The following is a 15,830-nucleotide window of genomic DNA, read 5'->3' on the forward strand; positions in this document are numbered from 1 at the left end:
AACCTAGAGAGGCTGTAATAATATCAAAGTACATTTCATAGAAAAGAATATTACTCGTGATAAAGCACGTTATTTCCTAATGACATAAAGTTCAGTTCATCAAGAGAAACCTAAGTTCTAAATCACCAACAGAAAAATTTCACAATACATGAAGCAAAACTGGTAAAATTGCAAAGAGAATTAGACAAATGCACAGTAACAGAAATTTTTATCCTCATCTCACAATAATTGATAGAATAAATATACAAAAATTAGTAAGGATAAAGGAGACTTAAAGAGCATTATCAACCAACTTTATCTAAGGAAATGTATAGAGCACTTCACCCAACAGCAAAACATACTTTCTTTTCAAAGGCTTATGGAATCTTTATCAAAATAGACCCAATCCTCGACAATGAAAGTATCTATATAAAACACTTATGTTAGAAAAGAAGAAAGTTCTCAATACAGTGACCTCAGCTTCCACAATGAACTGGAATAAGGAGAGTAAATTGAACCCAAAGTAAGGGGAAGAAGAGAATGAAAAGACAAGGCATAGACTATGAGAAAATATTTGCAAAATATTTATCTGAAAAATAACTTGGATCTAGAATATATAAGAACTTGCAAAATTCAGCAATATAAAAAAAAACTATCCAATAAAAAATGGGAACATGACTTAAGTAGATACTTCACTAAGGAAGATATATAGATAGCAAATAGGCATATGAAATGATGTTCAATATCATTAGTCATAAATGGAATGCAAATTAAAACCACGATTAAAAACGATTGCACATCTACTAGAATGGCTAAAATTTAAAAGTATCAAGTATTGGCAAGAATGCAGAGGAACTGGAATTCTCCAACACTGCTTGTGGGAACATGAAATGGTACGTTGGAAAAAGAGTTTCATATTTTCTTAAAAAGTTAACACGCACTTACATGACCTAGCCATCAGTTTCTAGAGAAGAGAAAGCATGTGTTCATAAAAAGACTAATACATGAATGTTCATAATAGCCTGATTTGTAATAGTCTAAATAGTCTAAAGTTGTCTTGAAACAACCCCAATGATCATACATGAGTAAATGAATACAAAAATTGTGGTATATCCATACAGTAATATGCTTCTAAGCAATACAAAGGAATAAACATCTGATACCACGATCAGCATGGATAATCTCAAAGTAATTAAGCTGAGTGAAAAAGCCAGGGAAAATGTATGCAAACTATATGACTCTAGGTTTATCTAAATGCACACTAATCTATAGTGACTGAAAGCAAATAAGTGGTTTCCTGTGGAGACAAGGATACAGGAAGTGCTGAGAGGGAGAGACATTGCAAAGGAAAACAAATTTCCAAGGGTGAAAAATGTGTTTGTTATTTTAATTGTGATGATGATTTCATGACATACACACTTGCCAAAATCTATTAGATTTATATATTTTAAAAATATATAGATTATTGTTTGCCAATTGTATTTTAATAAAGCTGTTAGAGAAACAAACAGGGCTCACAGGGGAGTATAGTGCATATACAAAATTGTCATTCTAACACTGTGTGGAAATGATGTAACAAAGATGTAAAGATTCATACCAGTCATACTCTCTTTAACATTTGTTATTATATTTCCTATTAATCTGTTAAGTCATGAACTCTTTGTTAACTCTAATGATGTTTTATTTTTTCTTCTCTCCTGACAAGAAATGCAAGCATTCACAGAACCATTTCATTCTGTCATAAAATTTTATAGTATTTATTTAAATCTTTTGTTCCCTTCCATCTCCACTACAGAATAAATAATTGAGTGTTTGAACCTATGTCAGTGCTAAGTATTTGGCAAAAAATGCTGAAAAAAGGGGGACAAATAATTTTGAGGGACTAAAGTACTTATATACTTACTAGGTACTTATATACCTACTGGGTGCTTATAAACCTTTATTTCTTTAAACTCTCTCATCAGCTTTCCCAGGACAAAATTATTGCCATTTACAAATGAGGAAATAATAGATACCTAAAGAAATCTACCCAATTAATAAATGCTGAAATCAAGAATGGAGCTTTACTACTAGTTGTCCAGAGTTTATGGGGTCTTTTCATGAAGTGGTCAATTGTACTGCCATAGCCCACTTTTCTTCCTAGAAATGGGGAGGTATATCTCATTTGTGTAAGTTTGACATGCAGTGGTTTTTTAGATTGAAACCTCCTTACAATTTAACTCAATTTTGCCTACAAATCAAGTCCAAACTATTGAATTGATCAAGAGAAAAAGCAGTACTTACATAAAAATGAAATAAAATACAGATAAATTTAAAGAAAGGAAACTAGAGTCCCAATGTCCAGATTTAGAAGAGAAATATATTTGTCTGAACCAAAAAAATTCTGTTTTGTTTTTAATTTCCTTTCCTCACTCATTCTTCAAACATTTATTCGTGCCAGATTCTGTACTATGTACTAGGTATATATTAGGGAATTATAAGATATATAGATCCAATCCTCTTGGAACTTAAAATTTGTCAAGAGAGACAGTAGATTTCATTATAACTTATTAAAAAAACAACAACATGGAAGCAGTTCATAAATATGACACTGAAAATCTGGTAGAATGTATGTGAAATCTCTAAGCTAGGGTTCATATAAATTGGCCACAGATCAACAGTGTGAACACTGTGGTTTTATTTGCTTTTAATCAAACACAGTATTAGAATACAAAAGCAGGTATATACAATGGGGAACAGGGGAGACACAGCACTTAAAAATGCTGCATTCTGTTTCATAGATCATAACCAAAGCATAGATGTGGGAAGGTTTCAGGGGAGAAATAAACAGCTGATTAATAGAACAGAAAATAGAACCCATGTAGAGAGATAAAAGAAAATGGAATTATTTGGCCTGGAGAAGGATGTGAAAGAATTTAACTTGAGAGTCCCTAAACAAAGGAATTGTACACAAAGGATAGTGTTAGGATATTCAAAATTTCTATTGGAAAAGACAAAAAGAAAAAAAACAACAGACTTTATAGTATGAGGATTTTGTCTAGACATAAAGGAATGTTTGGTTGGGTTGTTTACTTAGATTAGGGATGGTAGATGTGGCCCTACTTTAACCACATGACCTCTAATGACCCTTTTTCAACCAGAGATTCCATTATAACAATACATGGGCTTTAGATGGAACTGAGTGGACTTGATATTTTCAGCTCCATTCTTTATTGTGGTTTAGAAATGAATTCTGTGTTAATTCAGCAACATGTTTAGTGAACACTTTCCATCTGTCCATAAGATGTTGAAAATTACTAAGTCACAGCATTGAGCCAAGTAATGAAACCAAGTGGATGGATAATTTTGCACTATGAAGAGGTAGTAAATTATAACTGTGGAAAACAAATAGCATGAAAAAAGTTCTGGAATTTAAGGCTGGCATTGTCACCCCCATACCCCATACTGCTAAGTCTTGGATGATAATCATACCTTTAGTCAAGACTCACATATAATTACATTTGGTTTAACTATTCCAAGCTAGAGATTTTAACATGTTCATTTCTTGCACCTGTTTCAGTGCCAGCAAATACAGCATTTAGTGCCAAGATTTAACTGTATCTTCCAAAAAAGAATTTGGACAATTTATGCCCAGTAGTCAATTACAAAGTTTTATAAAATTAGAAAAAAAATGCTTTGTTATTAAAGTTTTCAAAAAATCAGAACAAAAAAGTATTAATGACTTTCACTTGTGCATAGTAAAAATTTCTGAAAGCATACTAAGAGTGATATTAATATGAATAATTACTTTCTTCTCGATAGCTACTTGTATTTAACCAATTTAATATACATATTAATACACTATATAGTTTATATATTATAATTATATAGTATATATTATATATAGTATATTAACGATGATATATAGTGCCATATATATATATATATATATATATATATATATATATAGTTATTGGAAAACCTTTAGGAAGGAGCAAGTAGTTTGATTTTTAGATCATGCTTATTCATTCAGTTAATCAAGAAGAGGACGATGTTGTCAAGTGTGTGGTGTACTTGTCATAGATGTAAGCACCAGATAGCTCAAACAATATATGAACACAGTGTTATATAGTATGGAATGGCTGATGAGAAAGTTATCCTCTGTTCAAATTTCTTTCATTTTTCCTAGATGCTTCATTATGAAAGTTTGGTCATGCAATGATAGGGCTTCTGTGACACTCAATAATCTCTCTTTTTAACAAAGAGAGAGTTGGATTTTGATATGCCAGCATCAAACCAGAATGGAGTCAAACCAGAATTTAATGCCACTGTTTGTTCTCATTGTACTTATTTTTATTATGACTTTTATGGCAAGCCAGTAGATTTCCATTTGGGGTCATGAACAATGGTTTGTCCTTCTAGGGAGGTTTTTTTTTTTTTTTATCATGTTTTTTATCATGTTCAGAATAGACATTAAAGAAAGGTGATAATAAAAAACTGACTGAATTTTAGTTGGTTTATTATAGCTTTCAAATTGTCTATAGATAAAGCATCCTTTTATTGCCACTTCAATGATAAGTTCCTTTAAAAAGCTATTTAAGGGGCGTCTGGATGCTGGGTGGCTTAGTGGGTTGAATGTCTGACCCTTGATTTTGTCTCAGGTCATGAACCTAGGGTCATGGGATCAAGCCCTGTATCTGGCCCCTTTCTGAGTGTGGATTCTCTCTCTCTCTCCCTCTGCCCCCTTCCCCTTCCCTGTCTCATGTTCTCTCCCCACTCTATCTAAAAACAAAACAAAACAATACCTAAATCTATTTAAGTATGTATTCTGATAACTTTCCATTCCAACTTATTTAGGATTATTTGTATCTGTGTCCTAATTCCTTGCCTTATTACAAATTTAGGGCAGATTAAGGAAGCTCAATTGAGTAATAGTTAAGTATGTGGGTCTGGATCCAGATCCTATGGGTTCAAATACCTGCTCAACCGCTTTCTACCTGGTTGACTTGGATAAAATAATTACTTGCATCTTCTGAGTCTTATAGCCTTACCCAAAAATAAAAATAATAATAGTATGTTTTGCATAGGATTGGTGTGAGGATTAAATGATATAATATACATAAAGCTTAGTATAATGCCTAGCACATAATAATCTTTCAAAACTATTAATTATCCCCATTAGACTTCTTTGAATTCCCTGAGTCTCTAATATGGCTGCTTAGTTAACATATTTAATAGGTGTTTATTAATTTTTAAAATAAATGAATATTATAAAGATACAAAAACTAAGCTTAATTATATAAGCAAAATATTAAACACAAAACAAACAACAAATTGTGCCCGAAGTATGTTGTAGGAAAACTAATTGTATGCAAGGATTTTAGCTTTCCTCTGCAAAGAATAAGAAATGTTGATATGAGAACCCCTTATTCAACTTTTTGCATAATTTTCAAATTTCCTATTGGTAATACACATACCTATTGGAAATATCACTTGGTAATACCAATATTTTACATATTTCCAATACTAATTTTAAGATGTGTTATATGTATATATCCATATACATGTATATACATGTATATATCCATATACATGTATATACATGTATATATCTCAAGCAGGCTCTGTACTGTCAGCTTGGAGTCCGATGTGGGGCTCGGACTCATGAAACCCTGAAATCATGACTTGAGCCGAAACCAAGAGTCGGACGCTTAACTGACTGAGCCACCCAGGTGCCCCAGACTCTTAACTATAGAGAACAAACTGATGGTTACTACACGGGAGATGGATGGGAGGATGAGTGAACTAGGTGGTGGGGACTAAGAAATGCACTTGTGATGAGTACTGAGTGATATATGGAATTGTTGAATCACTAGATTGTACACCTGAAACTAATATAACACTGTATGCTAACTATTCTGGAATTAAAATATTTTAAAATCTAAGCTGCAATTACTTTTATTAAGACATTACAAAGTAGACATGATAAATTCTGAAAGAAATATATGTATATATTTGCTTATATTTTAGGTGAATGATTCTCAATTATTTTCTCTTTGACTCAATGAAATAAATGTCCTTTATTGAAAAAGAATGGAATGAACTGTCAGAGTTCTAGGTTCATAAAATGTTTCATTATTCCTAAAGGTAGTTTCCTATACCTATATGATTCCCTGATAGTTAGCCACAGAAATTTTTACTGATCAGTGTGGGTTTATATCAAGAATATTGTGGTTTTAAACACTACAAGGACCAGACTAAAGATGCAAGCAGTTGTTCCAAAGGATTCTCTTCGTAAAGCAGTAATTATCAAGGCACTAGGTTTATGCTAATTATAAGAACTCTGTGTTTATCCAAAGAACTTCTAGGATAGGTATTTATGAAGGAATAAAACATTCTACCATCTATAGAAAATTTCTAGAAACAGATAGAAATAAATATATGAGACATCTTTCTGTTATATTGATAGAGTTAACTAACACAGCTGTATGATCCTTTTATAGTAAAACCATAATTAATCGGCATTAAGTAAACATTGAATTTTCTGAGTATGTTTTATTTTTAGGATTCAGAAGAATCCTAATTACAAAGAAGACTAAAATATAAAGAGACTCCATATTTGGTCTTAAAAAACATAATCTAGTAAGGTATTCAGAATGGGGGAATCTCAAGCCATATATACTAAGTCATGTAAGAGATTTCTGCCAGTAATATCACCAACTAGGTGATAGAAGAAATTAAATTAAGGCCTTAGAAATGTCTTCAAAAAGTTGAAACAGGTTAGATGTCACTCTTCCAATAGCTTGATTAATTACAATTTATGGTAAATATTTTATAACATTTAAACATATGTTTCCTGGGGTGCTTGGGTGGCTTAGTCAGTTGGGTGTCCGACTTCAGCTCAGGTCATGATCTCACGGTTTGTGGATTTGAGCCCCGCATCGGGCTCTGTGTTGACAGCTCAGAGCCTGGAGCCTGTTTCAGATTCTGTGTCTCTTTCTCTCTCTGCCCCTCCCCCACTTGTGCTCTGTCTCTCAAAAATAAATAAATGTAAAAATAAATAAATAAACAAAAAATAAAAATATGTTCCCAGCATTCTGATATGGAATTTTTATTTAGTCTTCTACTCACCATTAAATACTTAACACACCCAATAATTGTTAACACACTCAGCTCCTGAGGAATTGATTTTAATGAAGTAAAACAAATTACCATACGTTTGTTTTAAATTTGATATTAGCATTTATAACAAAATGTTAATGCTAAATTCTATTGTTAAGATACCATTGCATATATACAAATATTTTGTAACTTCTTTTAAGTTTAAGATTATATATTAACACATGAACTTAAATGTAGAGATCTTACTGCTTGAATACAACATATAATTCACATAATCCAAATACTATTAATTAAAAATATGTTTGAAAACAGATTTATTTGAAGGTCAATAAATGGTATCAGTTTTGATTTCTTCTCCTTTTTCTCAAATATCAACCAAAATCCAGTAAGTATATCAAAATAGGAAACATGTATACACGGGAGGTTTGCCACCTCCTTAGAACACAGAATTGTGAAGAATATAATCATATGGATAAGATGATCTATAGGGTAAAAAACCTCAGATTACAGGGTAGATCTGCTGTCTATTTCTCTAGCTCTTAAATACTGTTTAAGCTACTTCTTCCTTAGGTCAAAGGAAACTCATTATGAATAATTTGTTTATATTATTTTTATAATCTCTCTCAAGATTTTTGGATTAGAGAAATAGAAATATTAATTATAAGGTTAAAATTTTAAAGGACAGCAAAAATAAGTAATAATTTGCTCTGACATCTATAACCCAGCAAGAGGTAATAGAGTTCATTATCCCAAACTACATCCTACATCACCTCTCTCTCCACTCCTGTTATTTCCCACATGAACAATGACTAAAGAACCATAATAAATAGTGCCCTAATGAAAGGCAAAGTCCAGTCCAGAGACTTACATCCCAGGCATTGAATCTAAGACAGACAGGGCCATAAGTATGACTATCAGAATCATCATCTATACATCTGTCCACAAAGATTACAAAGCTAATAAATGGTACGATTATAACTCTACAATAGGTCTTTTACTCTCCTTAATATATTATGTCCTGAAATGTTAATGGATGAAAAGGATACTCATTTTGCAAGCAAAATCTGATACCATTTGGATCCTCAAACTGATTTTAACATAGAAGTATAAATCTAAGTTTTCTTTACCAGTCGGTCATTTTACTTTTATTATCTATATGTTCCTAAATGAAATGACAGGGTTTTTTAAAATAGTTATTTAAAATTCTATGTATTTTGAGTCCAGTCAGAAATTAAGGTATCAAGAAACTTAGATATTAAGCTTTACAACCTTTCTAATATATAACATATAGCCCTATGTTTATGTAATATATATTCTTATAAAATATTCAAAAATATTATAAATAAATTCTACTAATTAGAAGTCTAATAAAAATGTCATAAATGATGTTTCAGGGCTTCTTACTGCAATTTATGAGTATGGAACAGAAACTGAAGTGGTAACCAAACTACTTTATACACACACCATATTTTCATAGGCTGGTACTCTGAATAAGATGATTGGTCCTCTAACCAGTTGAAAGAAGCTACCACTCCTATTTCTTATAGTGATAAACAATAATATTTTCTACACACAGATGCATTACCTATAGTACCGTATTGAGAAAAAGCACTGCAAACTTTAATTCTATTTATTTTCACACACTAATATATAGTATAATCATTCAAACATGGCATCAAGTAACATTGAATAACCCCTGAAAATAAATGGTAATAACGTTCTTTAAGGGAATCACCAGTCCAAATGACATTTGAATAGAATCTTATAAACCAAAACAAATGCAAATATTTTGTTGTAAAGGTAGACAAAAAAGGCATTTTTTTAAAGTTCTAGATTTCTTAAGTATTTTTTATAAAGTGTCTAATGCTTATTTTTCCCACATTCTACTATAAAACTGCAAGTAGGTTTGTGTGCATGTGTGTGTGTGCTATTTTATTTTGCATTTGTAGAGAATCAAATATATTTGGCAAAGGTTGAGGGAAGCAATATAACAAGGATGAAGTTTTTCAAGCAAAAATATCACAGAATGTTAAATTACTGACTCAATTTCTTTTTTAAAAATATCAACTACACCAACCCAGTTCTTATTAAGCAAATATACAGTCCCTTTCATTACAAACTTAATTATAAACCTCACTGGGCAAAAAGCTATTTCCTTTCATGGCTTTTACAACAGATCAGTATAGAATCTGGAATATGTGGCATGCCTCCTGACTCACTGTGTGGGCTCCTTTTTAGCTTTGTGGAACAAAATTTAAATTTCACAATTTCCTCTTATTATTGAGAAAGAAAAAAATAAAATAAAATAACATCACCAAATAATTGCATATCCCTTTGGTAGAGAGACAGTCAATGCAAGGAAGTTACTGAAGACAAGTTATAAAAAGACCAAATGTGTTCCTCTTAGACTATTAAAGGATTCACATGTAGGTCATTCATTTCTTCATATAAAAACTAGACAGTAATTTCCTAGTCCTATTCATATAGATAGGCTCCCCTTTCTTTCACTTTCTCGCACACAGACACAAGACATGGAAGTCGTATCCAGATTGATGTGGGACAAGCCAATACTACTGAGAAGATAAGTGTTACCCTGACCCAAATTTATCTCAAAAAGATGTCAAAATTCCAGGAGAAACATCTAGCATCATGTATATGACACAGTCAACAAAACTCAGGAGCGACTCTACGACAGTACAAGTGACTAGTAGCTAGATAGATAAGCGTGAGACAGTTATTTCTGGCTCCTCACAAGATTTGGAGATTTTCAGGAGCACGTGTCTCTGCATGTCTTAGCTCAAGAGTATTCATCTAATAGCAGAAACTTAAGATCAGTTTGCACCTCACCAGAAATGGAAACATGGAGGAAGCTAGCCAAGGCTATACTTCAGCAGTGGGTGGTGGGACCAGCACTCCACAGCACAGGTCACAATACAGGTGCAGATCAGACCAATCAGGCAGCAGAACTTCTCTCTTCAAACTCGTTCCAGGGTCTCCATCCAAAGGCTAATATAGACTGTAGGGTACACAGATTTCTGCCCCTGGATATTGTCACAACTGCTTTGAGTAAACTTTCATGCAAGCTGACAATCAGAGCACCTGAGCAGGAAACTGAGACTTCATGGTGTCTATAGCACAGATTGTATGAAAGGTGTTGTGTTTTATTTGCCAATAAATATGTAATAATTGTAACATGTAAAAAAAAAAAACCTTCAGTATAAAAATGTGTGATTCATATTAATACACTGGAATACTAGAAAATGTTAAACTTCAATTTCCTATTGAAAATACAATGAAATTTATGTAAGCTTTTAAGATACTATTAACTGTTAGGTATATATTAATAAATACATAGAAATATAGTTAAAAAGAACACATGTGAATAATACACAACCACTTCAGCAGAGGGGAAAAAGGGAAGGGGAGAGGATAAAGGAGGGCTTTACATGTTATTGTAGTGATGTCTATGTTTTAAAAGAGATGCCTTAAGAAAAATGTTAAAAATCTATTCAAAATGATAAATTGCTTACTGTGTAACTTTCTGTATAAGTCTGCATGGTAGAAGTATTTTATAATTTAATATTCACTTGCTTTAACTTAAAAAAAAAAACACGTTCCTTATGTTCTTATAGCTTAAGTAAACAAATTCAAATTTCCTCAACAGAAATTTAAGTGAAAATTAAAGGACCCACTGATCAGTTCTCTTTTAGTTTGAATGTGTTCAGTATCATGTTGGAAGAACCAGGCTGCACAAAGCACAAAGCTACTGTAGGAAACTCAAGTTCATCTCACAAGCCCTAGTTAGTGTGATTATAGCTAGCACATTAATTTGAGATAATTAGCCAAGCGGTAGGGAATAAACCAAAACTGCTCAAAAGCCGCAAATGATGCTGAAGCAACTTGAAAGCAAAAATTCCAGATGAGGTGGAGGGTTGCAAGAGAAGAAAGCAAGGAGACATGACCATAGGGAAGAGCAATATGGCAGAACAAACAGTGGATTCCAGAGAGCTGGGGTGTGAGTGTGGGGTTGATCAGGAAGGCCCAGATGGAACAACTGATAAAAAGAATGTTATACAGACATCTAGGGAATGGAAAATCTGAACTATAAACTGGGAAGAGAGGACATAATGGAAAGACCTGGATTCTGATATCATCTTATTAGAGTCAAATTGTAGAAAAGTTTCAACTCTAATTACAAAGCAGAGCATGAATCTAGTACAGATTTGTCAAATCCTCAAATCTGCATTTCCTTCCTAAAATAGACAATGGCAGGCAGAAGGTAAAGAAAGTTTGAAATTGAAATTTGGAGTGAAAATCCTAGGGCTAGTACAATTTGAGGTATTGCATACATTTTGGTCAGGCATTCAAATCTGGTGTTTGTCCAATACTGTAATAAGTAATGAACAGCCTTCCAAGAATAGCCAATGTTTATAATTTAATAAAAAAGGTACATATCTACCTTTTCTAAAGCTTATTTTTCTCTGGGTATATAGTAAAGAAAGAGTAAAATACCTTCCAGTGAAAAGATGTAATTTTATAATAGCCATTAACTCAAAACACAGTTGAACCTGTCTTCCCATGAACATAAGCATAGCACAGATTTAAATCTTTACTTACACAGAAATGGAGCTAAAAGATGTTTTTAAAATATTTATGAATTTAAATCCAAATGTGCCAAATGTAGTTTTTACAGACTCATAAATTTAGTCATCTCAAAAACTATGTGTCACAGGATAGGAAAATATGTAATTTAATTTTAAAATTCGTATTCAGTCTCACCAATACTAAACTATTGGAGTAAGACTCCTAAACTACATGTAATTTATATCTACTCAAAGTGATTTGAGGCCTCCTTAAATTCTAGATTACCATAAAATTTTTAAACATATTGAATATTAGTTGTTAAATCTGCATTACTAATCAGAACTCAAAAATTACACTGGGCAGAATTCAATAAACATGGTATTCCAGTAAATAAAAAATTAAATAATTTTAAAGATATTTATACATTAAAGGTATTTTAATTCCCTATACTGCATGTGTATTTGTTTTTTTTTTTTTTGCAAGTTATTCTGTAAATTTATTTGTAAGCTTTGTTAGGCTTTTCCACAGTGTCTCAGTGACCCTGTGTCCCTACATTGGTATTGTTTATAAAATTTAAAGAGAAAAAGGGGGGTGTGGGTGGCTCCGTTGGTTAAGTAGCTGACTTGGGTTCAGGTCATGATCTTGTGGTTTGCAAGTTTGAGCCATTCATTAGGCTCTGTGCTGACAGCTCAGAGCCTAGAGACTGCTTTGGATTCTGTGTCTCCCTCTTTCTCTGCCCCTCCCCTGCTTGTGCTCTGTCTCTCTCACTCTTGAAAATAAATAATAAAACATTTTACAAAAAATAAAGAGAAAAAATGTGTTTCATTTAGGATCAAGGTAGAACACATTACAATGCTAGAACTTTAGAGTTGATAGAAGCCAATTAGATATAAAGCTATAGATAGATATTGCTTCTGAGAAATAAGTTGTTAAGAGCTAGGTGAACTCTAAGAGTAAAGCAGAATCTCCCTCTAAATTTAGCATTGGACCAAGAAAATATAGAAGAAAACTGCAATAAAAATGAGTTACATACAGAGGTTTTGTAACAGAGAACAGGCCAGTCACTCAACAGCACTTCACGCGAATCTACTCTATATCTTGCTGGGCCCTCAACATGAGAAACATTGAAACTTACCTTCTATTCTAGACAAGTTCTGTTCCCACAAAGGAACACAGGACTCAGATTCAAAGAATAAGGCCTTAGCTTGATAGGGTTAATTTTAAGAAGTGTTTTTATTTGCTTGGTTTTTTTTTTGTTGTTGTTGTTTTTTTGCTTTTCCCTACTCAGCGCAAGTATTCTGCAAAAGTGTTCACAGACATAGCAAAAATACACGACATTTCTATTTTTATTGAGGACAGAACAAAGGGGAAGGAGCTAGCCTTTTTAGCCCACCAAGAATAAAGACTGAGAAATGGTACACTAAAATGTGATATAGAAGTTTTTTAAATTAAATTAGTTCCTGCCACAATAAAATTTTATAGTGGTCTAAGGCAAATCAGATGGCAACCTTCTCATCTCTTCTCTCCCTCTTACTGTATGTATGTATGTGTTCGTATACTGATCTGGAACTTATGGCAATGACTGTGGCTGGGAGAAGTCTATATAACTTTCAAACAGAAAACATTTAAATATTTTTCTCTTTACACAGAAAGAATGAGGTGGCTTTATACCAAGTCTACAGAGTAGATGCTTTAGTGTGAAAAACCCTTGGATTCAAGTCCCAGTTCCACCACCTGCAAGCCATGACTTTGGGGTAAGTTATATAACCTCCTTGGGATTCATTTACCTCATCAATAAAATAGGGATAGTAAAGGGTGTCTGGGTGGCTCAGTCAGTTACGAGTCTGACTCTTGATTTTGGCTCAGGTCATGATCTCAGTTTGTGAGATCCAGCTCTGTGTTGGGCCCTGCACTGGTAGCACAGGCCCTGCTTGGGATTCTCTCTTTCTCTCTCCCTCTCCCTCTCTGAATCTCTCTCTCTCTCCAGAGCCCTTATCTCTCTCCCCAAATAAATAAACTTTATAAAAAATAGGGATCAGGGCACCTAGATGGCTCTATCAGTTAAGCATCTGACTTTGGCTCAGGTCATGATCTCATGGTTAGTGGGTTTGAGACCCACGTCGGGCTCTGTGCTGATAGCTCAGAGCCTGGAGCCTGCTTCAGATTCCATGTCTCCCTCTCTATCTCTCTGTCCCTCCCTTGCTCATGTTCTGTCTCTCTCTCAAAGATGAATAAACATTAAAAAATTTTTCAAAAAAAATAGGGGATAGTAGAGAGATTACGTGAGTACATGACTATAAAGCGTTTAACACATATCCTGGGCTATATGGTAAATACCAAATTAAGCATTACAGTTATTATAATAATTGATAATTATCAGTTTGATTAATATAATCTGCGACAACAGTTAAATAATATCAAAGTAAGGAAGAACAAATTATAGATATTCCATAAAAATATTCATATAGCTAATATAAGTCATTATTCCTTTTCACTTCGGTAAACCAAAAATACACAAGACTAGGCATTAATATAAAAGAAAACTAGCCAAGAATATAAACTAGTCTGTAAAAGACTTTGATAATTGTTAGGGACAAATCAATAATGACTATACTTCAGGGCTTTGTGAATTGATTATGAAGACCAATTCTACAAAGTGGTAAATGGGGTTTCATGATACTGTAGTAAGTTATTTTGGTTGCATGTTCTGAAGACACAGTCACATGGAAGACAGTATTAGGAAAAACACTTAAAGACACACGATTGTCATTTGTTACACATATGTCTCATGAATGTTGTGCAGAAGTGGAATTTCAAAGAACACAATGGGTTTTCATTATTTTCTTTTTTCTCAGAAGAGGTAATTAAGAGCAGTGTGGAATATAGCAGATGCATTTAACCCAATTTTGGCTCTGAAAGTCTTGGACGTCCTATCTTCAATTTGGAAAAACTCTGTCTTTCTTAATCAATTAGCAGATTAAATAATTTTTTGCTTCCCCAACAATGCCATGTTTGGTGTATTCACCTACAACATAGCCTCGGTTACTGTTTAATAAATGTTGATAAAATGAATTACACATGACAACTACTCTTCATTTCTGTCTTTCCGTTGACATTTTCAAGATAGAATCGAATGTATTAAACAAAATGAGTATGTTCTCCATTTCTGCAACATTAATTAATAAATAATTCTTATAAATAAAACAACTGATCTTAAGTAAAAAAAAAGGTTCAGAAACAAATGCCAACTTAGGTGTTCGCTGTCATCTACTAAAACAGAAAAGATACTTTTTTTTTTTTAAATTTTTTTTTCAACTTTTTTTATTTTTTATTTTTTTTATTTTTGGGACAGAGAGAGACAGAGCATGAACGGGGGAGGGGCAGAGAGAGAGGGAGACACAGAATCGGAAACAGGCTCCAGGCTCCGAGCCATCAGCCCAGAGCCTGACGCGGGGCTCGAACTCACGGACCGCGAGATCGTGACCTGGCTGAAGTCGGACGCTTAACCGACTGCGCCACCCAGGCGCCTCATAAAGATACTTTTCTTAACTTTCCTTTTATTTCACCATGTTTAGGAATGGATAACAATCATTGAATGAATGGAAAACCGTATGTATTTAAGCAAAAAAAAAAAAAATGAAGTCTAGAACAATAAAAAGGTAATGTCTTGGGGCGCGTGGGTGGCTCAGTAGGTTAAGCGGCCGACTTTGGCTCAGGTCATGATCTCACGGTCCATGAGTTCGAGCCCCGCGTCAGGCTCTGTGCTGACAGCTCAGAGCCCGGAGCCTGTTTCAGATTCTGTGTCTCCCTCTCTCTGACCCTCCCCCATTCATGCTCTGTCTCTCTGTCTCAAAAATAAATAAATGTTAAAAAAATATTTTAAGGTAATGTCTCATTTTTTCTATTCATTAAATGCTAATACCAAGTGCATACTCTAATACAAGATGATGGTTTAGCCTACCTTTTAGATCCATCTTTTTAGAAATAGTTTTGAGTTATATTAAACAATATTACTCTTCTGCCTTACCCTTCTATAGGTAAAAACAGCTAACCTGAGATTGTTGTTATAAAATAGCTAATCTGAGGTTGTCATGCTCTGCGAGCACAGAGACAAAACTTTCTCATGTAAGACTTCAGTTTCATCAGAATTGTGTTCAAACCCCTTC

At 33.4% G+C, this 15,830-nt stretch overlaps 1 protein-coding gene across 1 annotated transcript in view; it reads right to left on the bottom strand.

Annotated features, from left to right (window-relative positions):
• Nucleotides 1-15,830, bottom strand: part of LRP1B (LDL receptor related protein 1B) — a 1,866,249-nt gene that overhangs the window by 191,365 nt on the left and 1,659,054 nt on the right. The gene's annotated exons all lie outside the window — the stretch shown is intronic.

Source organism: Panthera tigris, chromosome C1 (assembly GCF_018350195.1).
Source record: "Panthera tigris isolate Pti1 chromosome C1, P.tigris_Pti1_mat1.1, whole genome shotgun sequence".
Lineage (NCBI taxonomy): Eukaryota > Metazoa > Chordata > Mammalia > Carnivora > Felidae > Panthera > Panthera tigris.